The sequence below is a fragment of the Lygodium microphyllum genome, chromosome 26, assembly GCF_053477565.2.
Source record: "Lygodium microphyllum isolate KBCC chromosome 26, Lygodium_microphyllum_v1.1.10, whole genome shotgun sequence".
Taxonomy (NCBI): domain Eukaryota; kingdom Viridiplantae; phylum Streptophyta; class Polypodiopsida; order Schizaeales; family Lygodiaceae; genus Lygodium; species Lygodium microphyllum.
Window position 1 is genome coordinate 87214187 of NC_141160.1, and position 24179 is coordinate 87238365.

A 24179-nucleotide genomic window follows, 5' to 3' on the forward strand; every position below is an offset into this window, starting at 1 on the left:
GATGTAGAGTTAGTATATATAGGTGAGACCCAAGTCAAGTGAGAGATGATATATATAGTTGTAACAGTTGGAAGCTGTAAATGCAGCTTGTGGAGGAGAGAGAAGATCAAGGTGACATCTCTTGATTGTTGGTGCCAGCACCAGATGCTAACGTCAACATCAAATGCAGTAGACAAACTGTAGGTGACAGTTCGAAGGTACCAAGCGATAACTAGATAGGTGGTGAAGGTTGGAATTAGGCATCAGATGGTAGCAAATGACTGGAGGAAGCTTTGACCCTTGATGTCCTCTGCGAACGGGGTGTGGGCAGTAGAGATATGGCTCTTGAAACGTGCAAAAATGAGGTTGAGAGAGAGTGATGGACTGCATGCTTATTTATAGAAAGTTTGGGGTACTTAGATTAGGGTTTTGCATATGGGACACAATAACTCTCTAGGATCATGTTTCTTTTTAAAATAAGAAGGTTTCTTCATTAATTAAGTGTGTTTTGGGGCTGTTTAAGTCAGGTTGATGCATTTTTTGCTCCGCACCTCCCCTCAAGTCCAAGACTGAGCTATGAGAAATAAGCCCTTGAGATGGATTTTTCTTTTACCCCAAGGCATCTCACCCCAAAAAGCAACCAAGGCATCGGGCAAAGGGTGCACATTGGTTGCCCAGTGACCTACTAAGACTATAGAGGTGATGATTATCTTACCAAAGGGAGCCCAAGAGATCACCCCAGAGAGGCCAGGGCATCAGACTAAGGGTGCACATTGGCTACCAAGGGGTCTACTGCAAAGGTAAATGGAATCAATAGTGGACTTTATTTATTTATTTATTTAGGAGTGTTTTTTGGAGGCTTTTGGTGTATTTGTTTAAAAGATTTAGCATTAACTGATGGTTTCAAATCAATGTTCATCCCATTGAGTCAATGTGTCCTGAACGGGACAAGAAGGGTGGATAGCCATGAGAAATAAGCCCTTGAGATGGATTTTTCTTTTACCTCAAGACATGTCACCCCAAAGCAGCAAGGGCATCAGGCAAAGGATGCACATCGGTTGCCTAGTGATCTATCAAGACTACATAGACGATGATTATCTTACCAAGGGAGCCCAAGTGATCACCCTAGGGAGGCTGGGGCATCGAACTAAGGGTGCACATTGGCTGCCCAGGGATCTACTGCAAAGGTGGATGGAATCAACAGTGGACTTTATTTGCTTTTTTTATTTTGTTTGTTTTGGAGTGTTTTTTAGAGGCTTTTGGTGTAATTTGTTCAAAAGATTTAGCATTAAGTGATGGTTTCAAATCAATGTTCGTTCCATTGAGTCAATGTGTCCTGAACGGGAAAAGAAGGATGGATAGCCCCAACGGTCTTTATAAAATAAGCAAAACAATTCTAGATACTATTGGGGTAAGTGCCTAGGGATTCCTAAGTGTGTGTATGTATGCGCTAATCTTATGGAGAATATGTGGAGAGAAAGGCAAGATGGGTAAGCAAGCAAAACAACCAAAGCCAACATGCAAGCATAGGAAAAAATTGCCTTTGGAGACTACCATGTGCAATGCCATGAGTGTGGTGGATCCGGAGTCAACTACTCCAAGGGTAATCGAAAAGGGATAAACGCGCACAGATGCATGTTTACATGAATAGAACACCAATGTAAGGGGAGATGCAAAGGAAGATGCAAGTATTCATGCTCTGGTAGAATGTGATGCAATGGTGCTACTTGGACAGTGCCCTCATAGGAAAATTGTTCACTTGCCCAAGCGTCCTTTTATAATCATGTCATCTTGATAGTACGGATGAAGTTACAAATGTTCATAATGTACAATACATACTAAATAAATATTTAAAAGTGAAAAAAACTGTAAGCATAATCATTGGCACTATCAAGAAAAAGAAACCGCCCCTCTCAAATTGGAAGAAGAAGTAAGAGAGAAGCATCATCTCCCTATCAATCGGAAGAAGTAGAGGAGGGTGTATCCAAGCCGATCCACAGTAGAAGATACTGTAGAACCGGCTTATTGACCGCCTTGGTTAAAATATCTGCAAAACTGTCGCTAGACGGCACAAATTCTAGGCATATGGAGCCTAGCTCAACCTCCTCTTTGGTGAAGTGGTAGTGAACTACCACGTTCCGTGTCCGAGGGGTGATGATAGGATTGCCCACAAGGGCAATGGCACTCTGGTTGTCACAGTAGCCAATTGTAGGCGACTCGTAAGGAAATTGTAGTGCAGCCGGCAAGTTCCTTAGATAAATGGCCTCTGTAGTATCCTCGAAGAGAGCTCGATACTCTACCTCAGCCGTGGAAGCTGCCATTGTCTCCTGCTTACGGCTAGCCCAAGAAATGGGTGTTGTGCCCAAGGTGTAGAGATAGCCTCCATGGGAATGCCGGGTATCAAGATTGTTTGCCTAGTTAGAATCAGTATATCCTTGCAAGTATAAACCATGACCATATGTTAGTCCATAATTATAGGTATAGCTTAAATATCTTAACACACGAAGACAAGCAATCCAATGAGACATTCTAGGTGCATTAAAATATTGACTAAGCAAACTAATTGAGAATGCAAGATCTGACCTAATATGAATCAACTTGAGCAATTTCCCTATAATAGAACGATAGGGGTGAGCATCAAAAGGTTGACCCGAGGTATTGGGATCTAGAGACGTGGCCATTGGCCATGTTTGATCGGTGCAATACTATTTCATTAGTTGTAGGGTGTATTGCTATGACAGAAAGATACTTCCTTTGGATCTAACAATCTCCATCTCCAAGAAATAAGACAACAAGGTCATCTCAAATGTAGAGTAAAGTTGTGCCTTAATTTCTACGATTGTTGCAAAATCGGAGCCAGTGAGTAAGATATCATTAACATATAATAGGATATAGCTGAGATTTGGATCATAGGGGGTATGAAACCTGTTATCTTGCACTACAAGGCGAGCCTTATATTTGTCTAAAGAATCATCAATCTTTAGCTTGGTTCTAAAAATCCACTTCATCCCGATGATCGGCTTGTGATGAGGACGATCCACCAATGTCCAAGTCCCACTTTGATCAATACTATCTAGTTTCTTCTCCATGGCCTCACGCCACAAAGGGTCTTGGAGAGCCTTTTGCCAACTGTTTGGCTCAAAATGTGCAACGTAATTAGTTGTTAACAGTGATGCATATGAAGCCTGAGGGGCGAGCCAAGTAGACCTTCTAGTGGAGTGAAATCCGATGGAAGGATCCTCGAAGCCTGCATGGTTTGTTGGTTCCCCAGGCAACGGGTCTTGCGGAGGAGGCCGGGGAGCTGAAATATCTAGAGGAAGGTAAAGAGTGGGTATTGGACCCAACTCGGTAGGGAGCGAAGGTAAGGACGAAGAGTCCAATGCAAAATATTGCATGATGTCTTTGTCATTGAAGATGACATCCCTCCTAACAATCACCTTGTTCGCGAACAAATGATAGGCTTTCGCTTTGGAAGAATAGCCCATAAAGATCAAGAGATTTGCTCGAGGGGTGAGCTTTCCTATCTTGTCATCAAGGGTGTGTGTATAAGCATGACTACCAAAAACTTTGAAGTGAGAAATAACAGGCCGAGAACCAAAAATGTCTCATACGGAGTCTTTTTAGGGGTCGTAGTCGAACATTGGTTGAGGATGTACATTGAAGTGTTAACAACCTCGACCCAAAGGCGCTCAGGGAGCTTTGCTGTGAACAGCATAGAGCATGCCATATTCAGGATTGTCCGATTCCTACGCTCTATGACTCCATTTTATGCGGGGGAGTTGGTAGACGTGAGATGGCGCACAATGCCCTGCTCTTGTAGAAACTCAGAAACTCGTGGGAGGTATACTTGCCACTAGAATCACTTCTCATAGTATCCATAGGACGACCTGTTTGGTTATGGACGAGCAGCACCCAAGCACTAAAATAAGTGAAAGCATCAGGTTCGTGCATGAGAAAGTACACCCACATGTACTTGGAGAAATCATTCACTATAAAAAAGAAGTATAGTACGCCATTCGAGGCAGCAGTGGATGTGGGACCACAAAGATCTACATATATCTAGATTTAAGATACATATATCTTTTTAGGTACATTTCGCTATCTAGATTTAAGAAGAGATTGAGTGGTTTCTTGATTTTAATTTGAGTTTTGAAGACAAGTGTGCATGAGGATCGAGACAGAGTACAATTGCTGAGATAAGCACCTGTGAGAGAGGGAGTGAGTGCAAAGTTTAGAGTAGAGAGTGAGAGTACAACACTCAAAGTTTTTGGTACAATGAAGTGTAGCACTTCAGGTTTTGATAATATATATAAAGTACAAGTGTAAGGGTGCATGCACACCTGAACACCATAAAACGCATGGTGAGCCTTTATTCCCAACAAACTCCCACCTAAACGCAACGTGTCTAAAGGTAGAGGAAAGAATTAACTAAGTCTATGTATGTACAAAGCTGAGATACACATATACTATTGAACCCCCATTATTTGGCGGCAATGAGCAAATTGCTTTGCTGGAATACTCTTCGTGAGAAGGTTTGTAGGGTTATCATTTGTATGTACCTTGACAAGCTCAATGCTCTCGTTGTCAAATACATCCTTGATAAAATGATACTTAGCCTATATGTGCTTTGTCTTTGCGTGAAAGACAGGATTCCATGCTAGAATGATAGCACTTTGATTATCATAGTGGAGGATAGGAACCTCTGAAACCAGCCTTCCTTCAATGGACGGCTGGTAAATCCCTGATTACAACTTAATTACAGCACCAAACAATAAATGCAAATCTGAAAATACAAATTTACCTATTGATCTTGGACAATGCACATCCGATTGGCCCCAAAATTGGCACCCCTTTCGGAATTTCTTTAGCTTTATTGAGGAAGAAGTTGATTTACAATGGGATTCTCCTGATCCCCTTCGCAATCCAAATTCCCTTGCTGTCCAAAGTGACCGGCAAGTCTTCACTCAGATTTGCTCCTTGATTCGAGCACTTAATTTGCCTTCACCCACTTCATAGACGATGGAAATGCCCCAAATTCAATGGTTGGCTAGTCTTCCACCTGAATTTAGTTGAAATTCATCTTCAGCCCTAAAAAATCCAAGTCTTGGAGCTTCCAATTTTTGGCATGCTTCCCGAGGCTATTGCTAAACCCTAATTTCTGTTGTAAATTAGGGTTTACCTAAGAGAATTTTCCAATTTTTGAGTCTCCAATGGTCCAACTGCTGAGATCTTCGGAGCAAGGTTGTGAAATGGCTTGGAGATGAGAGAGAAAGCTGTAGAGAGAGAAAATTCACAGTTTTATTGCGAAGAATGACTGAAAATCAGTAAAATGCAATTGCTGCCCTGCCACAACAGCATTAAATGCTGTCACCTACAACTGAGACATCCAAATCAGCTGTCATCTTTTACTTGGATGCAATCGTGTAGTTGTGGAGGGTTCGAATCTGCAATCACCTCCTCAAAACTGACTCGTGGCTGGTTGCAATAGCTATAAATAGGCTGGCCATGGCTGCTCACAGCTCTCCCACATTTGCTACAGCAAGAATGATATGGTTTTTCCTCTTCTTCAGCCTTTTACTAGCGTGTATGGGCAAGTTTGCCAAGTGGTAGCCTTTCCAAATGGTTTTTCCAACATTATTCATAATTAAATATTGATTTTCGGCGTTTAATTACTAAAAGTTAATCTAATAATTATTTCGGTGCCGAGAAAAATAAATCTGACTGGCCAATAATCAAATAGGCTAGGCATCTTCCACTCCCAAGTCTCTGTGTGCCATGTTTGACCATTAGATTGGTGTTAGGCATCATTAAACGCCACATCTCTAGTGTCACCAATTAATACTTATGGCCAAATGAATGACCTAGGCCAACAATTGACACCGGATACCACTAAGTATCTGTGCAATATAACTTATAGCAACTTTTGGATTTGACATCCCATGATTTTCTCGGGTTCAGGCTCGTAAATTTACTCTAACGTCAGTTGCACCTCACATGTGCAACATTTACCTAATCATGTGATTAGAAATTAATCCACACGTTAAGTGAGGTTTCAAAAATACATGTTCTCATGACAAACCTCTGTAATGCCGAGCTCAAATTGCTAAACGCATGAAAAGCAAAGTACTGCATTGGAATTCCCTTAGGGTATCATAGTCAACACAACATTGCGCATTGCTGTTCAACCATTCCATATGCCCAATATATGCTGAAAATTACCAGCCAACATAACATAAGACTCACAAAGAATCTCAAAAGCATTGCTAGATTATCATGTAACATGTCCATTTCTCATGAGCTCAGCTTATCTGGCAAAATCAAACCATAGTATAGCCAAAATCAAGTATAAACCATGGTTGAAACATCAATGGCATCATAAGACATGTTGCTGTCCACAAAACAATCTGAATACCATTGAATATTAATGATGATACGCTGAAAATTAACATTCGATAATCAGCCCTTGATGATCATTAACTGATGCTACAACAAGCATAATTGATTACACACCGAGCATAACGGATGCAAATATACAGTTTCAGAGCTGCAGTAAAAACCATACCGATCTGCATACCAAACATAGTGACTAGTACATTGAATAGTGATCTCTTGACAAACATACTGTTCAGCCACAATACCCTGAATGTGTGCTGAATACATTCGAGATCCACTACTTTTAGAGCTGTCCATTATTGAGCAGCGGAGGTGCTAGCTCCCTCACAAGCATCAAGTAATACTCTAGATCTCTGCTTTGCTGAATCTGATTAAGCAGTTTTTGTATCGGCGAGCTTTGAGGCATGATGTTGAGCAATTTGTCAGGACATGCATAGTATGCTAGAAAGTTAAATATGATAGGCAAAAGATGCCGGGTTTATTGCAGCCCTTGCCTGTTCCCGATAGGCCTTGGTAGAGCATTTTGGTATGGATATTATCTTTGAGTTTCCATGCACATCTACAGGGAATGATGGGATATGTAATATCATATGCGAATTCAGTAAGCAGGCCCACTTTATTCCAATGAGGAAAAAGATAAAGGCTAATCATATGGCACAGCTTTTTATTCAGCATGTGTTTCAGTATCATGGTATGCCAGAGTTGATCATTAGTGATCGTGACCCATGGATGACAAGTTTGTTTTGGAAAGGACTATTTGAGAACATGGGCACAACACTGAAATTCTCTTCATCCTTCCATTGACAAACTGATGGTCAGTCTGAGGAGGCAAATTCCACAGTGTTAGATCTTTTGAAGTGCTATGTATCAGACCACAAAGCATAGTGGGAACAATATTTGCCGTTGGTTGAGTTTGCATACAACAACACAGTTCATAGTTCCAGTGGTAAGGCTCCTTTTGAGGTGGTAGAGGGTGGTAAGAAAATACCCTCTATTTTGCACATAAAAGATAAGATCTTTCAGGCTGATCGCTATGTGGAAAGCATGGATACAACTTATCAGAAGGTTAAGTATGCGCTTCAAAGATCACAGGATAAGCAAAAGAGAGTAGCTAATTGTCATAGGCGTGCTTTGCAATTACAGGGGGTGATTATGTATTGTTGCGATTTGAAAGGAACGGCTGAAAAAGATAAAGGGCAAAGGGCGATTGTATATAAAGCTGTCTATGAGATACTATGGGCCATTTCAAGTGTTGGAGAGGATTGGTGATGCACTGGCAGATACAGAATGCCTTTCATGTGAGCTTGCTTAGACCTTTTCATGGAGATGTGCCAAAGAATGTATCTGCTGAAATTCAGCCGGAGCTTGAAGAGCTCGATGAAATACTGGTACCAGAGTAGATTTTGGCACACAAAGAGAGAACGATTAGGGGTAAGGGTTCGAGAAGGTACTTGGTGAAGTTTCAAAATTATTCACCAATGGATGCCAAATGGATGGAGGAGGATGACTTGGCAGACTATCCTCAGTTGTTGCAGCTTTACCTTGATGCTTTCCTGTTAGAGCCGACTTTATGAAACCATGAAACCAGCCTTCCTTCAATGGATAGGTGGTAAATCCTTGATTACAACTTAATTACAGTAGCAAATAATAAATGCAAATCTGAAAATACTTGGACAATGCACACCTGATTGGCCCCAAAATTAGCACCCCTTTCGGTATTTTTTTAGCTTTATTGAAGAAGTTGATTAAAGTGGGATTCTCTCGATCCCCTTCGCAATCCAAACTCCCCTTGCTGTCCAAAGTGACCAACAAGTCTTCAATATGATTTGCCCCTTGATTCGGCACTTAATTGGCCTTCACCCACTTCATAGATGATGAAAATGCCCCAACTTCAATGGTTGGCTAGTCCTCCAAGTCTTGGAGCTTCCAATTTTTGGCACGCTTTCAGAGGTTGTTGCTAAATCCTAATTTCTGCTGTAAATTAGGGTTTAGAGGAGAGAAATTTACAATTTCCGAGCCTCCAAGGGTCCAAATGTTGACATCTTCGGAGCAAGGCTATGAAATGGTTGGGAGATGAGAGAGAAAGCTAGAGAGAGAAAATTCAGAGTTTTGTCACGAAGAATGAATGAAAATCAGTCAAATGCAGTTGTTGCCCTACCACAATAGTATTAAATGCTGTCACCTACAGTTGAGACATCCAAATCAGGTGTCACCTTGTACATGGATGCAATCATCCAGCTTGTGGAGGGTCTGAATTTGCAATCGCCTCCTCAAAACTTACTCATGGCTGGCTGCAATGGCTGAAAATAGGCTGACCATGGCTGCTCATAGCTTTCCCACATTTGCTACAGCAAGAATGACCTCGTTTTTCCTCTTCTTCAGCCTTTTATCAATGTGTACGTGCAAGTTTGCCAAGTAGCAACCTTTCCAAATGGTTTTTCCAACATTATCCATCATTAAATATTAATTTTCAGCATTTAATTACTGAAAATTAATCTAATAATTATTTCGATGCCCATAAAAAGAGTGTGACTGGCCAATAATCAAATAGGCTAGGCATCTTCCACTCCGGAGTCTCTTTGTGTCATCTTTGACAATTAGATCAATGTTAGGTATCATTAAATGCAACATCTCTAGTGTCACCAATTGACACTTATGGCCAAATGAATGATCTAGGCTAACAATTGACACCAGATACCACCAAGTACATGTGCAACATAACTTATAGCAACTTTTGCCTTTGATATCCCGTGATTTTCTCCGGTCTTGGGCTCGTAAGTTTACTTTAACTCTAGTTGCATCTCACATGTACAACATTTACTTAATCACACGATTAAAAATTAATCCACATGTTAAGTGAGGTTTCAAAAATACATGTCCTCATGACAGACCTCTGTAATGTTGAGCTCTCTCACTAGACTTGAAAACCATAAAGCCTCTTTGCATGCCTTAGTGGCATCCACATACTTTATCTTTGTAGTAGACAATGCAACACACTTTTGCAGCCTGGATATCCAAGTGACTGCTCCCCCTGTGAACGTGAATACATATCCTGATGTAGACTTCTTGCATTTAGGATGACCAGCATAGTTTGCATCCGTGAAGCCAACAACAGATGACTTCTGCTTCTCAAAGTAGATATACAAATCCTTTGTGTCCTTAAGGTATCTTATGATACTCTTCACTGCTTCCCAATGCTTTTTGCTAGGATATGCCATGTACTTGCTAACCATTCCCATTGCAAATGCAATGTCAGGACGTGTAGCAACCATAGCATACATCAAGTTACCAACAGCTAAAGCATAAGGAATCTTGGCCATCTCAACCTTTCCACCATTCAATGTAGGGCTGTTATCTGCACTAAGTTTCTCATATGGAGGCATCGGTACACCAATGACTTTCCCCCTCCTTCATATTGAAATGTTACAAAACCTTAGTAACATACTTAGATAGTGAAGACCCTTCAATCTGTCCTTGAGTATACGTATTCCAAGAATACGATTGCCCTCACTAAGATGCTTCATATCAAAGCTACTGTGTGAGCTTTGCTTCAAGGAGTCCAAGGCATGAACATCCCTACTCGCAATTAGCATATTATCCACATACAAAACCAAGAGAATAAGATTGCCATCTGTTGCCTTCTTGGTGTGTAAGCAGTGATCAACTTGAGATCAATGGAATCCTTGAGATTGCATAAATGTATCAAATTTATGATACCATTCTTGTGGTGCCCTTTTCAGCCCATACGAACTCTTGTTGAGTTTACATATCATGTGCTCTTTTCCCTTTGCAACAAAACCCTCAGGCTGTTGCATATAGATCTCCTCATGCAGATCACCATGTAAGAAGGCTGTCTTGACATCCATCGGTATGAGTTTCATATATTCAGATGCAACCAAGCCCAAAATGGTTCGCAAAGTAGTCATTTTGACTACAGAAGAAAAGATTTCATCAAAATCAATTCCGTGTTCTTGTTTGTATCCTTTAGCAACCAATTGTGCCTTGTACTTTGGCAAAGAACCATAAGTGACTTTCATTTTGTCAACCCATTTGCACGGTAGCACTTTGTGCCCTTTAGGCAAATGCACCAAATCCCAAGTGCCATTTTTCATGAGAGATTCCATCTCTGACAGCATAACCTTATGTGATTTCTTGCTGTCTTTTCTGTCCATTGCTTGTTGGAAGCATGACAGCTCACTGCAATCTGTCAACATGGCATAATCAGCTACATAATTGACACCAGGAACAAACCTATCTGGATGTCTTCGCATTTTGGTCGACCTACGGACCAAATGATCAAGATTTGCTGGTTGAATAGCTTGCAAATCTGCATTAACAGCTTGCTGTTCTGCAAGGTCAGCATGCTGTATAGCTGGTTCTGGTTGTGCCAAAGGTATTTGTTCTTGTTGAATTTGTGGTACATCATGGGCAAGATCTTGCCGATCATTTTAGCGTTATTTCCTGCATTTTCAAGGACATTTATAGCAGGTATTTGTTGCTGTCTAACAAGCATTATTTGCTGTCCTATCGATATATCCTCCCAGAATACAATCCTTCTGATCTCCTCTAACTTTTCGGGCTATTTGTGCATGCGATATTCCCAGAAGATAACATCATTTTTGCGTACTACTCTTCTTTTCCCGGGATCCCATAGTCGATACCCCATTTCACTCTCGTCACCATATCCTAGGAAAATACATTTACAAGACTTTGGCTCAAGTTTGTTGCGTTCTTCCTTGCAAATGTGTACAAATACTTTGCAACCAAACACTCTCAAGTGAACATATGAAGGTGGCTTGCTCGACCACACTTCTTGAGGGACTCCTCCTCCCAAAGACCTATTTGGTGACTGATCAATCAATGTACGGTTGTCATAATAGCCTTTGCCCAAAATCCATGAGGTAAAGCAACTTGTGACAGCATAGTATGTACTCTGTCTTGAATGGTCCTGTTCATACACTCTACCACACCATTTTGGGGTGGATTGTGAGGGGCAGTGAGCTCCCTTTTAATCCCTTTGTTGTCACAAAAGTCCTGAAAGGCTTTGGACACATATTTTCCACCATTGTTAGAGCGAAGACACTTTAATGTCTTATTGGTCTGATTTTCAGCAAGGGCCATGAATTTTTTAAATTTATCTGAGGATTCCTCTTTGTGACGGATTGAATAAAACCATACTTTGCGTGTAGCATCATCGACAAAAGTAATGAAATACTTCTTTGCCCCTAGAGGTAACCCTGGCATCTGACATACATCTGAGTGTACCAACTCTAAGGGTGAAGACTTTAGAGAAAGAGATTTTTTATGTGATGTTTAAGCATGCTTACCATAAATACGATGATCACATTGTTTAAAATCAGCATACCTCAAAGACAACAAATAACCCAAACGAGAAAGCACTTTCATTCTAGTTTGACTCATGCATCCCAAGTAGCTATGCCACAATAATCAATCTTGAACTCTCGTATCTTTGGGATCAAGGTAGAAGTTTATGGGTTGTAGAGTATATCGTACTCCCAATGGATTCCGAATCGTAGCAAAGGCAGCCTCTTGTGTCAAACACCAGCAAACGTAGGCAAGGAAGGTTGGATTTGATGTAGATGACAATGTAGCAGAGAGATAGACTAAAAATGCATGTAACAAACCTTTTATACATCAATTGTTGTCAAGATATATTGGCTTAATGATTCCAAATTAATTTGATGCTTATGTACTTTGAAAGGTGATTTGTATTATTTAAGCGTTTCAAAATATGATGAAATGTTCACATTTCTATTTAAGGATGACCAATGGCTAGAGTGCCTTATAATTTTACTTGGATCGCCATTAACAAGATGCCCAAGAAAAATTAAAAGTTTAGTCGGGCGGTCGGATTGACCAAAAGCTTGGATGACTAAGACTTTTGTACTCAGATAGTCATATTGACCAGAAGCCCATATAATGAGTGGTTTTAGAAAGTGAAACCAGATGGTCATGATAAAAGAAACAAACCATGAACTTGTATAATGAAGCTCTTTAGAAGCAAGATTTGGTGACTTCTAAAATTAAGAAGCTTACTATTTTTGAAAGTTACTCAAATGGAAATTTTGTTCATATCAAATGCTTCAGAATTTCGTAGAAACAATTTTGTCTTCAACAACTATCTCAAATTCTTAATCATTTGGGAGATTTTTAGAGTAGAAGGTTTAGAAGCTTTTTTCTCTAGAAAAGTGACATGTGGCATCTAGAATAGGACATGTGCCATTTTGAAGTTTCCCACGTCTATATATTAGAGGTCTCTCTCTTCATTTGGAATAAGCTCTTACGTTGAAATTTTAGCCAAATGCTTTGTACTCTCTTTATCTATCTCTTATCCAAGAAGCACTTTCTACTTAGCTTGATCTCTCCAAGTACTAAAGAAGAAAATTAGTTTGCTGCTCCGAGTTTGTAGAAATTAGGGTTTCAAAATCCTAATTTTTAGTATTGTAGCAAATTAGCCTTTTTTATATGGCTTAGGTACTCGGTGCCCGTGGTTTGTTTCAATAAATTCTTGTTAAGGGGGAGGGGCCGTTTCCCTCTCAATGTGGTGTCGACTCCTCTCTCTCTCTCTCTCTCTCTCTCTCTCTCTCTCCATATATATATGTATATATCTTATAATTTTCACGAGGAAAATTGATCGAGTTGATTAGTTCAAAGAATTGTCATTATCACATTCTTCCCTGTGTTTACAACTCAGGTACTTTAGGAGAGAGAAAACTTGGGCGACAATTGTTAGGTGTAAACACAATAAACAGAGGAGAGAGAGTTTGGGCGGTAGCTGGAAATTGTAAACGTAGCCTGTGGAGGAGAGAGATTAGGGCGATAGCTCTAGACTACTAGGGACAATACTGGATGCTGATGCATCAAACGTAGCAGACAAATTGTAGGCGATAGGTCTAGGGTACCAGGTGATAGCTCCAGACAGGTGACGAAGGTTGGAATGAGGCGCCAGATGGTAGCAAATGGCTGGGGGAAGCTCTGACCGGGATGTCCTTTGTGAATGGGGTGTGGGTAGCAGAGATACGGCTCGTGAAACTTGCAAAAACGAGATTGAGGGAGAGTGGTGGGCTGAGCTTTGGCATTCAACCAATCCCATAAAGTTGTCGTCCAAGGTTACTCCCTCATGGGAATCCATGGTAGGTTGGGTTACAGGGATTGTAACAAAATCCCAAAGGTCAAAGGTGTTGACGATGCACTCCATTGTGCATGAATGTAGAGGGTAGTTTGTCCCATTTAGCTTCCATAAAGTTGCTGCCCAAGGTTGCTCTGTGATGGGAATCCATGGTAGGTTGGGTTATAGGGATTGTAACAAAATCCCAAAGGCCAAAGGTGTTGAGGATGCACTTCATTGTGCATGAATGTAGAGGGTAGTTCATCCCTTCCAGCTTCTTGGATGTGCCATCATTGCCAATTGGGGACTAGAAGCCCTAGAAGAATACGAAGGGAGAGAATGATAGGATGGTAGTTGATTTGCACGATCCCGAGCCACATGAGCCCCCAAAGCATACACACTGGCAATAGATGTCCTTTGAAAAATATACCTGCAATAAAATAATAAAAGATGTTGCAGATGGTGTGACCCATTTGTTTGGGGTCCATCAATCTGCTGATCAGAAAAGGACTGACGTACAACAATACAATAGGGAGTATCTGAGGTGGGAGAGATGACTCGATGCTGGGAAAGCAGGCTGCAGAAAAATGCAGAATTCAGGGGCTGTTAGATGATGTCAGCACCTGCAAACTGCCGCCTAGATGGAGAATAATGCCATCTGACTGACGCAGAAGCTGGCCCAGGAGAAAACACAGTAAATGAAGGAGAGATCTGCACAAAATGCAGTCTGAATAGGATCTGCCCCTGCAGAAGGCAGAGTGAAATGGGCTGTAAACAGGCTGGCCTGGTGGCCAAATATGATGTTGACCTGATCAAAATGCGAGGTGGTGGTCTGAACACAGGTGAGACAGTGGCTGTTCCTGCAGAGAATGTGCTGCCCAGGGCAGATGGAGACCTGCAGACCCAAAACGCAGCAGGCAAGGGGGAAGATCTACATAAAATGCTTCCTGTAGAGGGGGTGAACAGCATCAGACAGAGAGTCACTGGAGAACACTGGTGTTGAGAAACACATCATTTAGTACAGTTTCCCTTCTTCATTCCCATTTTTGGTTTCCGTTTCCAGCCCCAAAAAGGCTTTCTAGGGCCTTCCAAGAGAGTTGGAGTGCCGCTTGAGAGACTTTAGTGGGTGAGACTCGAGATTATTCGTGCCTATATATTTGGCATCATCCATTCATTCTTCACCACACTCACACACATAGGGCTGCGTTTATGGTGGCATGCTTCTCCTCTATCCCTGGCGACAACACTCCTCTTGGCATTTGCTTATGATAGTTGGCGTCAGCTTCTTCTCCTCGGGATGGCATCACCAGCTTCATTTGACTGTCTGGGTGGCTCCTCCATCACATGGCGACTTCCTCCATCATCTTGGTGTCAGATTAGCAGCCCCTGCACCTTGCATTTGGTAGTCAAGATGCTTCATCCTTTTCTGTTTGCTGCATTTGGGATCTCCTTCATAGCTGCGATCTTCACTCCACTAGGTGTCAGCATGAGAGACTATCTACACTTGTGTTTTTAGTTTCTGGCTCTTCCACCACACCTAGCATCACTCCTAGCATCTTGTAGGCCATCTTGTGGTCTATGTGTTGATGCCCTTTGTTCCATGATATAAATTGTCATTAAATGTAGTTGTTGCCCCTAGTGTCCTAGCACTAGGTGACTCTAGGGTTAGGGTTTATTTTAGGGTTTTTTATGACGGTTAACCTATTAGGGTTTCATATTTTATTATTTAAAGATTCTTCGTGCCTCATTTTGTACAAGTGTAGCATTATTCAGTATGATCACCTTGAGTGTTGTACTCTCTTTCACTCATTAATACATCGCTTCTCAATCGTGATGGAGTATCGTTGTTCATCGATTAATTCTTTCATTCTCATTCATTTTCCATTAAATTAATCGCACAATTGCTCCATGCCTGGGCCAATAGTGGTATCAAAGCCACCTACCTTCTTTGCCCTTGCCATCACTTGCGATCATACACCACCAGCCATTGCCATTGAGCCCCCGCTCGGCCGGCCGTACCATGAGCCATTGCCACCATGTCGGCTCAAGCCTTATTGTCCATTGCACTTTGTGCTGGCATCTTCACTTATTCACCTTCAATTGCCATCATTGCCTTGGTTGTTGATCACGTGCATGTGTAGACCACTTTGTGATTGAAGAAGCTAGCCTGTCACCTTGTGCCTAAAGTGCCGCAATTCCTCATAACACCAACTTGCCGCCGACCAATTGCCATGCCAATTTGCCTTCCCTCTTCCGGTTGCTACTCGACACCACGTCTACTTGCTGTCAGATTAGTCCCTTGGTCGCCGTGATCATTGTCATCTTGCGCCATGCCAACTTTGCCTCGTCACTTGCCACCACGTCATCATGACGTTTTTCCGCTCTATTCTCAATTGACCGATGTTTTTAAGGAAACAGAAAGGCATTCTTTTATTCATTCCTTTATTTCAATCAAGCAACTGTTTACACCAACTATCCCTCTCAAGCACAAGTTGTGCCAAAATTAGAGGTTTTTACCAAACCCACTTGGTTTGCTTCAAATTTCATTAAAATTCAAGGATTCTCCCATCAATTTCATCAGATTCTTCATCAAATTTGAAGAAATTTGGCTGTGTCATAATCGAATTTGGGGCTTTTCAACAAATTGACTGAATTTCACTCCAATTTTGCTGTCAAATTTGGGGCTTTTCAAGAATTCGGCATTCTTCATCAACATTGAGGCAGAATGCACCACTAGATGTGACATTCGACATCATTTAGGTAAAAATTTTACAAAAATGATCAAATTTCTCCTCAAATTCCCGATAAAGTTTGCGGCTTTTCGACATTTGAGCCCAATTTCACCCCAATTTCATAAAAAAATTTGGGTCTTTTCTGAAATTCATTAAATTTCATCAATATCGAGGCTCAATTAAGCTTAAGGCATGGCATTCAGCATTAACCAAGAAAAAAATTTATCCCAAATCTTGAATTTCTCTTCATTTTTTGGGTAAATTTTGGGGCTTTTGCCCAATTCCACCACTGAGGCACCCAAAATTTGGGGCTTTTGCCTCAACTCATTTTCTTGGTGCTTGATGTGCTCCAAAATTATATTATTTGGATGCTGGTTCTGTTCTTTCTCGTCATTGAAGACTAATTTGATCATTTTGGCGTATTATTGGTTGAATTTTCAGTATATTCTACTTCCATCGGCATTATTGGAGCATTTCCAGCCATTAATATCTGATTTCAGCATATTGCTGATCACCGCCTTAATCAGGTAAGAATTCATCAACAGTAAAGGGTTCAAAGAAGGTAAGGGGCAGCCATCACACTCAAGATGCACTTTATAATGCGCTTGTGGGGGAGATGGGTGATTCTTCCACATAGGATAGCCAGCCTACAGGGGGCAGAAAGATGGCCCCTGTCATGCAGGAGGTTGATGAGGATGATGATGCACATGTGCTAAGACAGAGTACTTTGCCTTCACGTGTGTCATCTCTTTCGTGGGTGAAAGAGAGACAAAAGGTGGCTAAGATGGAGATTGCTCGCACTCTTGTGGAGTCCAACATCTCCTTCAATGTATTGAGGACTGATCAATGGAAGAGAATGGTGAGGGCCATAGCAGAGGTTGGCCACACAGACTCGTGGTCCGGGGTGGAGTATAAAAAAATGTGTACCATGATGCTTGAAGAGTAGAAAGCCTCGATAGACAAGGCATTGGTACGTGTCAAGGAAGGATGGCAATCTTTTGGGTACGCCATCATATTTGATGGCTGGAGTGATATGTGTAGATGACACATTATCAATATTTTGGTGTCCTCATGTCTTGGCACATACTTCTTGCGGGCTATGGATGCAAGAAAGGCAGGAGAATCCATCAGTGTTGAGTTTCTTTATCACCACATCAGACATGCAATTTTGGAGGTTGGGCCAGAGAATGTAGTCCAAGTGGTGACATACAATGCTTCAAATTGCAAGCGTATGGGTGAATTGGTCGAGGCAGAGTTTCCTCGCATTGCTTGGACTCCTTGTGCTGCACATTGCTTGGACCTGCTGATGGAGGATATTGGAACGTTGCCATGGGTGCAACCTCATGTTGCAGATGCTACAAAGATTACTACATTTTTCTGAAACAAACATCAAGCTTTGGCTATCTTTAGGAGCCATAGTGCACTTGATATGGTGCGACCCTCGAAGACCAGGTTTTCTTATATGTTCCTGGTCTTGTAGAGTTGCAAGACTTTTTAGATTGTAGGACCCATTACTACAGACTGTGGTGGACCCAAAATGGAGGTTCATGCACCATGTGTAGACAGAGGCCACTAGATACATTCAGTGGAAAGTGCTTGATGAGGCCTTTTGGACAGAGGTATAGAACTTGACAGTGGCATTGCAGCCTATCCATGTCCTCCTCTGAGTCACGGGGCTCTACTCTTGGACGGGTCTATCATCTCTTCATGGAGATGAAGCGCCATATTGCCGCTTGTACGACATTGACGGAGTCTCGGTGAGTGTACACTTGGATATTGTTCTTGGCTGATTATATTGATATTAAATAATATGCACATTGCAACAATATGTTTAAATTTATATCATATAATGACTGTTGGAAAGTTGGCTTGTCAATTTGTAGCCGGGATGACATCCTAGCTATTGTAGAGCGGCGACGGACGTTTATGAGCCGTCCCATTCATGGGATGGTTGCATTGCTTCATCCCTTCTACAAGAAGCCAGAGCTGTTTAGTGAGAGCACTCTGCTCACGCAGAAAGACCAATACATCAACATAATGTACGATGAGGATGAGCAACTTGAGGTTGATGCAGAGATGGTGCGTTTATGAACAATCTAGGACCATCCTTTGCTAGAGCGGTGGTTTTGAGAGAGGAGGCAACGAAATTTCCTCTCACGTGGTGGCAGAGCTATGGAAGACAAGGACTTCCAAAGCTGACTCATCTTGCTCTCCGAATCCTCTCCCAGGTACTCTTGACTCTTTCACAATTGCATCCATCTTTAAAGTTTAATTCATTAAGGGTTTTGACTCCAAAATCGTATCGTGATTCATGATCGTAGGATTGTTCTACTAGTGCTTGTGAGCGCAATTGGAGGGCCTACTCCTTGGTTCATACGAAGATCCGCAATTGACTTAGTACCGCTCAGCTGGAGTGATTAGAGTATTATTGAGCTAGCATGAAGCTCGTGCGAGATTATCATGCTTTGGGGACATCCGAATAGGTATATTTAACTGTCCGATGTCGTACGTCTTTTGACACATTTCAATATAATTAAGTCATTTCTTGTGGTTTTGACTTGTCGGATTTTTCTTTTCTATAGGCAGATCTGACTCGTGTGAAGATGGTGCCAGCCTCTACTGAGGACGACGTGGAGCAACATGTTAGAGACGAGCAAGTAGATATTATACGACTCCTTCATAGAGAGTTAGAGAGCATCGATCATCGTGTCACGAGGTCATGCGTACAAGCTTTGGCGATACCTTTGCATGAGAAGGCTGCAGATTCAGAGAGCGCTAGACGAAGGAGCATTTGTTGGGGGAAGTTTCCTGTTTGTACACAGCGGACTCAGGCGAATGAGGTGTCACTCTCGTTCATACTCAAAGAGAGCCAGGAGATGATGATGTAGCACATGGATCTCATGATACATCTTTCACATCATCACATGTGCCCGTGATGGTAGAGCCTGAGACCGATGACGAGGGCAATGTCCTGACAGATGGGGACTTGCTCTCTTCTAGTGCATTGTCCTCATCATCATCTAATGAGGAGTTTTGACTCTTAGATCACGTTTCATTGTGGAGTCTAGATCCTAGACTAGCCCTTATGAACCTTTTGAGGACATTTCTATGATGTAGTGTTGCAGCTTGCTACGTAGTATGTGCATTGTATTCAGTTTGTTTTGATGCATTTGCAGCCTTTTAACATGGATGAGAGTCGAGACTTTTGTTGTGTAAACACTGATTCATCAGTTTATATAGAGGTAAGAGTGGTGATTGGTGATTGAAGATTGATCTCTGATTGAAAACTAGTTTTGGTATTCGATGTTTGATTTTTGAAGTAACAAGTTTTACAACGTGCGGCAAGGGTTTTGTGATTACTAATCAAATGCGTATTAGCAAAGACCTTAGTAGATTGTCTTGTAAGTCTCTCTCACAATTTAAAATGTATTTGGATATTTTTATGTTTATTTTGATATGAAATGCCATATAGATTGATATTTTTTGCAATGGTACGTACTTTTACGTACATAAAATTTTTATATGTACGGAACAACGTACAAATACGTACCTTACATTATGTAGAGTAGGTACACATCAACCTTGCTGCTAGATAGGTCTAGATTCTTTGGTTCCATTTGAGGAAGAGGAGTCACCCTTTGATTAGCTTGCCTTCGCATCTTGCGAGTTGTTGCCACTCATGGTTTTCTGTCCCGAAGAAGAGGCAACCAAGCCCCTTTGCTCTGAATAAGGTTGTGATGAGGATTTCTTGTGGACTTGATCATACAGCTTTACGTAATGCACGAATTGGCACTCAAACTCATAGAAGGTTGGCAATCGAGGTTTGAAGATGATGTCTTGAATGAAATTGAAGTATTTTTTGGACAACTTATTCAAAAAGAATGTAACCTGATCATCATTTGACTTTGGAGAGCTAGTAGTGGCGAACTCGGCAAGTAACCGCCTATATTCAGCCAGCTTGACTTTTAGATCATCCCCTTTCTTAATAGAGAACTCTTGAAGCTCAGTTGAGATTGATGCGTCAAGTAGGATCACGAGTTGCATAGCGGTCAAGAAGGTGACTCCAACGCTTTGACGCGAGCGGGAAGTGCTGCAATTGAGAGTGAAACTCAAGAAGCAATCCTTGCATTAGCTCAACATTGGCTGTGGCATTGCGGGCTCTCCATTGACGGATGTAATCAGGGTGAGCTAGTCGAGGGTCTGGCACAGGCTCTAGACCAATGATGAGGTCCCAAAGACCCTGAGACTCAAGCACTTGTTGCATGAAATTAGACCAAGTAGTGAAAATTGACCCGTTAAAATGTGTCTTATCCGTGAAGGCATTCTTGGCCGTTGCAATAGGAGTGGTAGTGCTCGGAGACGGATAGTGTGAAAAAGTGTAGTGTGGGTAGAATGGGGGAGTGGAGTACACTTGGGAATGGGCCCCAAGGTGCCCACCAGGCATGCGGGTAGTGTGTAAGGTGGATCCATAGGTAGGGATGGGTTGACTAGGCATGGGCATGGTAGCCACATGAGGAACCCAAGGAGGTGGGACAGGAACACGGGAAGCAGAAAAGGGGAATCCCTGCGTAGGTGTAACCCAAGGAGAGTGTGAAGACGCACCATAAGGTGGGGATGGAAGCCTGTGCGTATGAGTGGTCATGGGAGATGTGAAGTTGGGGATAGTGAGGGGGATGCCCATCACAGTTGACCTAGGAGTTATGAGTGTGCTCATTTGCTGAAATATGAGAGAGATACTCTGTTAAACGGTGGCATTCCACCTAACGAAGTACCGTGGTGCAAAGAGGTAGAGAATGGGGTGGAGAAGGAAAAGGTGGTAGGAGCGGAGATAGAAGATCCAATCCCTAGGGTGTATGATGCAGATGTGGAGTGTAATCCAAGGTTTTGGAAAGATGATGAGAGGTGATGAAGCTGTGATATTGAAGAGGGTGGGATGGGAGAGAACTGAGAAGTGTGTGTGATATGCTTAAATGAAATAGAAACTGTAGATGTACCTGAATTTCGTCTGCTTCGTGAGCCCCCTCTATTGAAGTTCACATACGCAAAGCCATCTGGATCTTGTATCTCAAAAGAAGAAACATGCGAGGGTTTTGATTCATGCAACGCAAAAGAATTGTACAAACCTAACATTGGACCTGACTGAGATGATGAAGATGGATCGCTAGACATATCGAATGCTGTATGTCCTCCAGGATCGGAGAGATGGCCAGTCTCACCAACCAGTCCGGTGTGGTAGCAAAACTGATAGGAGGGGTGTAAACATCATCGTACTTGTTGTGATAGTATTCCTCAAAGTCCTCCTCTGTCACATTAGTGAAATCTGGTGAGGGTGGAGTGTCGTCCTTGTTACCGAGTCCATAATGCTGTCTCAGGGCCTCCAATGATGTAGAAGCTTGATAAGACATCATAGGAACTCGAGAAGAAGGTGTCTGGGACATTGTGATTCGGTTACGAGTTGTATTGTGTGCCTCGCACAAAGACTAGCTCTCCACAATATCCGTAGGATACTCTTTACAAGAACATCGGCTCTGATACCATGTGAAGAAAACTGCTAGGGTTTGCATTGAGGACACACAGAGTGTACGACCACGACAGGAACACAAAGAGACGGACACAAACACAGACACAGATGGCAAAACTCAAACCCTAAACGCAAAACTCAAAACTCAAACACAAATAAAAGAAGGGAGAGAGAGAACACAACTCTGAAGCGAATGAATGCTGTAAATGAATGTAAGAGTATACAATGTGCTCAAGGGTAGAGCAATGTTGGAGTGTGACGTCTACTGGAGACGGATTCCAAGTCTGTGACCACCAGTCGCAGTGTAGGAGTGCTAAATAGAGAATGACAGCAGGCTGGTCACCAAAACGCAACAGTCTGGAAGCTGGAAACTGGTAAACACAGCAGTGTACCTCTGATCGGAGCATGGAAACTATGCACAGTCTGCTGCAAACAGTAGGTTGAAAGTGTCTGATGTTGCTGGCGATGATTGGATGATCAGATTGCAGCAGATGATGATGTCGCCAACAGTTGATGTCAGCATGGATGAAGGCGCTAGCAGGAGGAGGAAACATGGTTGGAGTGGCAGCAGTCTTGAGGGCTGGACAACCACATGGAAGAAGGCTGATGGCTGAAATCTGCATGTGGAGTGAGAAACCTGCACATACAAAATAATGCTGAATGGGGGCAGCCTATCTATTTATAGATATGGAAGGGCGTCCCAAAAATTAGGGTTTCCAGTGGACTCTCTCGAATCGCTGTCCGTTTTAGGGTTTTTACTCTAAAAGAGCATTTTTTAGTGTGTTTTGCGGCTGTGTAAGAAGCTAATCAGCAAGTAATACATTTTTTAGCGCAACACTATAGACATCCTTGAGCAAATGAATTGGATTGTGGAGCACTTTGGAACGGGGGGAACGCCCAAAATTAGGGAACGGGAACGAAGGGAACGATATATATATATATAGATATAGATATATATAGAGAGAGAGAGAGAGAGAGAGAGAGAGAGAGAGAGAGAGAGAGAGAGAGAGAATCAACACTTAAGTCATAGAATCTAGAGAGATATATCATATCAACCATACTTTGTGAAACTAGAGACATAATTATCAAGTTTCAACAATAATAAAGATTCAAAACATTGTAATTAGAAATGGATTGTCGCACTCATGATTCAACATTGTAATCAATAATGTTGCATAAGTCCAAGAAGTGTGCATTGCAAAGACACAATATATGCACTAAACTTTAAAGTCTAAAGATCCAAGTTACAAGAGCCCCAATTTCCAAGTCAATACTCTAAAGTTTCAAAAGGCTAGCTGCTAAGGCTTAAGCACTGTGATTCATGGAAGATGGCTCCACTATGCCTGAATCCTCATCCTGCTGAACAACATCCTCGCCATCACCATCACCATCATCATCATCATCATCATCTTTTTCCCAACGTATAAAAGAATCAGCCTTTGCAAGTGATGTATGAGCTAGCAAGCGAAGATTGGAGCTCACATAAACTAGGTTATTCGTCTTCATTGTACCAAGACGATTTCTCTTCTTCGAGTGAATGTGATTGAATGAGCTCCATAGTTGCTCTAAACAAAAAGAGCTAATTGTTTGGCTAAGAATACGAATAGCCAAACTTTGCAGCTTTGGAGCTTCTGCCCCATAGTCCTCCCACCATAAAGCAGCCCCAATATTTGTCTTGTCCTCTATTGCATCCTCTGTATCAAACATCCCCAATGTTTGCCGGTACACAGAGAGTTGATTTTTAATTTTGCGTTGCATTTTCACGGCTAGGATAAAGCCTGGCAAGCAATGTGTTCCAAGCCTTGACCACCTCAAGGTCTCTTTCTTGCATCTTTCCTTGAAACTCAGGATCAAGTACATATGCTGCAGCATGCATAGGAGAGTCATACTCATTCCATCTGCTGATGCATAACTCCTTGCTACTCATACCTGCTTGCATTTGGTTTCAAACTCTCCAACCTCTCAATCATGTGATCCATACCTTCATAGATCGCATGGATCCATGCCATCTGCAAGCCTCAACATGTGCATAATAGGATCAACCATTTGGTTGGTGCTATTCACCTCATCCCAAAAATCTCTATCAGAGACATATGCATTGCATAACATAGCAGTAGCAGTGGCAGCCCCAGTCCAATTTTCATATTCATCACTAGCAAATAGTTCCCTAATTGCACATTTGCAATAGAGCAATCGACCAAGCATAAGAAAGTTATATGCAAATCGTGTATCTGAGTATTTGAGAAGTTTTTTGTTACTTCTCTTGCGAAACTCAGTATGCAAGTATTGATGATTGCATATAAATGTGATAATCTTGTTGCCTTTTGCAGCAAGAGATGCAATCCATGGCAAGTCCCCAATATCCTTCAACAAGTTATTCAAGCAATGTGCCATGCATAGACTAAAGGTGATATGTGGATACATT

At 41.9% G+C, this 24179-nt stretch overlaps 1 protein-coding gene, 1 long non-coding RNA gene and 1 pseudogene across 8 annotated transcripts in view; 2 read left to right on the forward strand and 1 right to left on the reverse strand.

Annotated features, from left to right (window-relative positions):
- Positions 1-24179, forward strand: part of LOC148013504 (uncharacterized) — a 60133-nt gene that overhangs the window by 25408 nt on the left and 10546 nt on the right. The gene's annotated exons all lie outside the window — the stretch shown is intronic.
- LOC148013505 (uncharacterized) overlaps positions 1-24179 on the reverse strand; it is a 57407-nt gene that overhangs the window by 25203 nt on the left and 8025 nt on the right. The window lies entirely within an intron of this gene.
- LOC148013506 (uncharacterized) lies at positions 17093-19270 on the forward strand (annotated as a pseudogene). Its single transcript, XR_015688862.1, has 4 exons — positions 17093-17990; positions 18117-18461; positions 18555-18716; positions 18816-19270. The product of XR_015688862.1 is annotated as an uncharacterized LOC148013506 (transcript).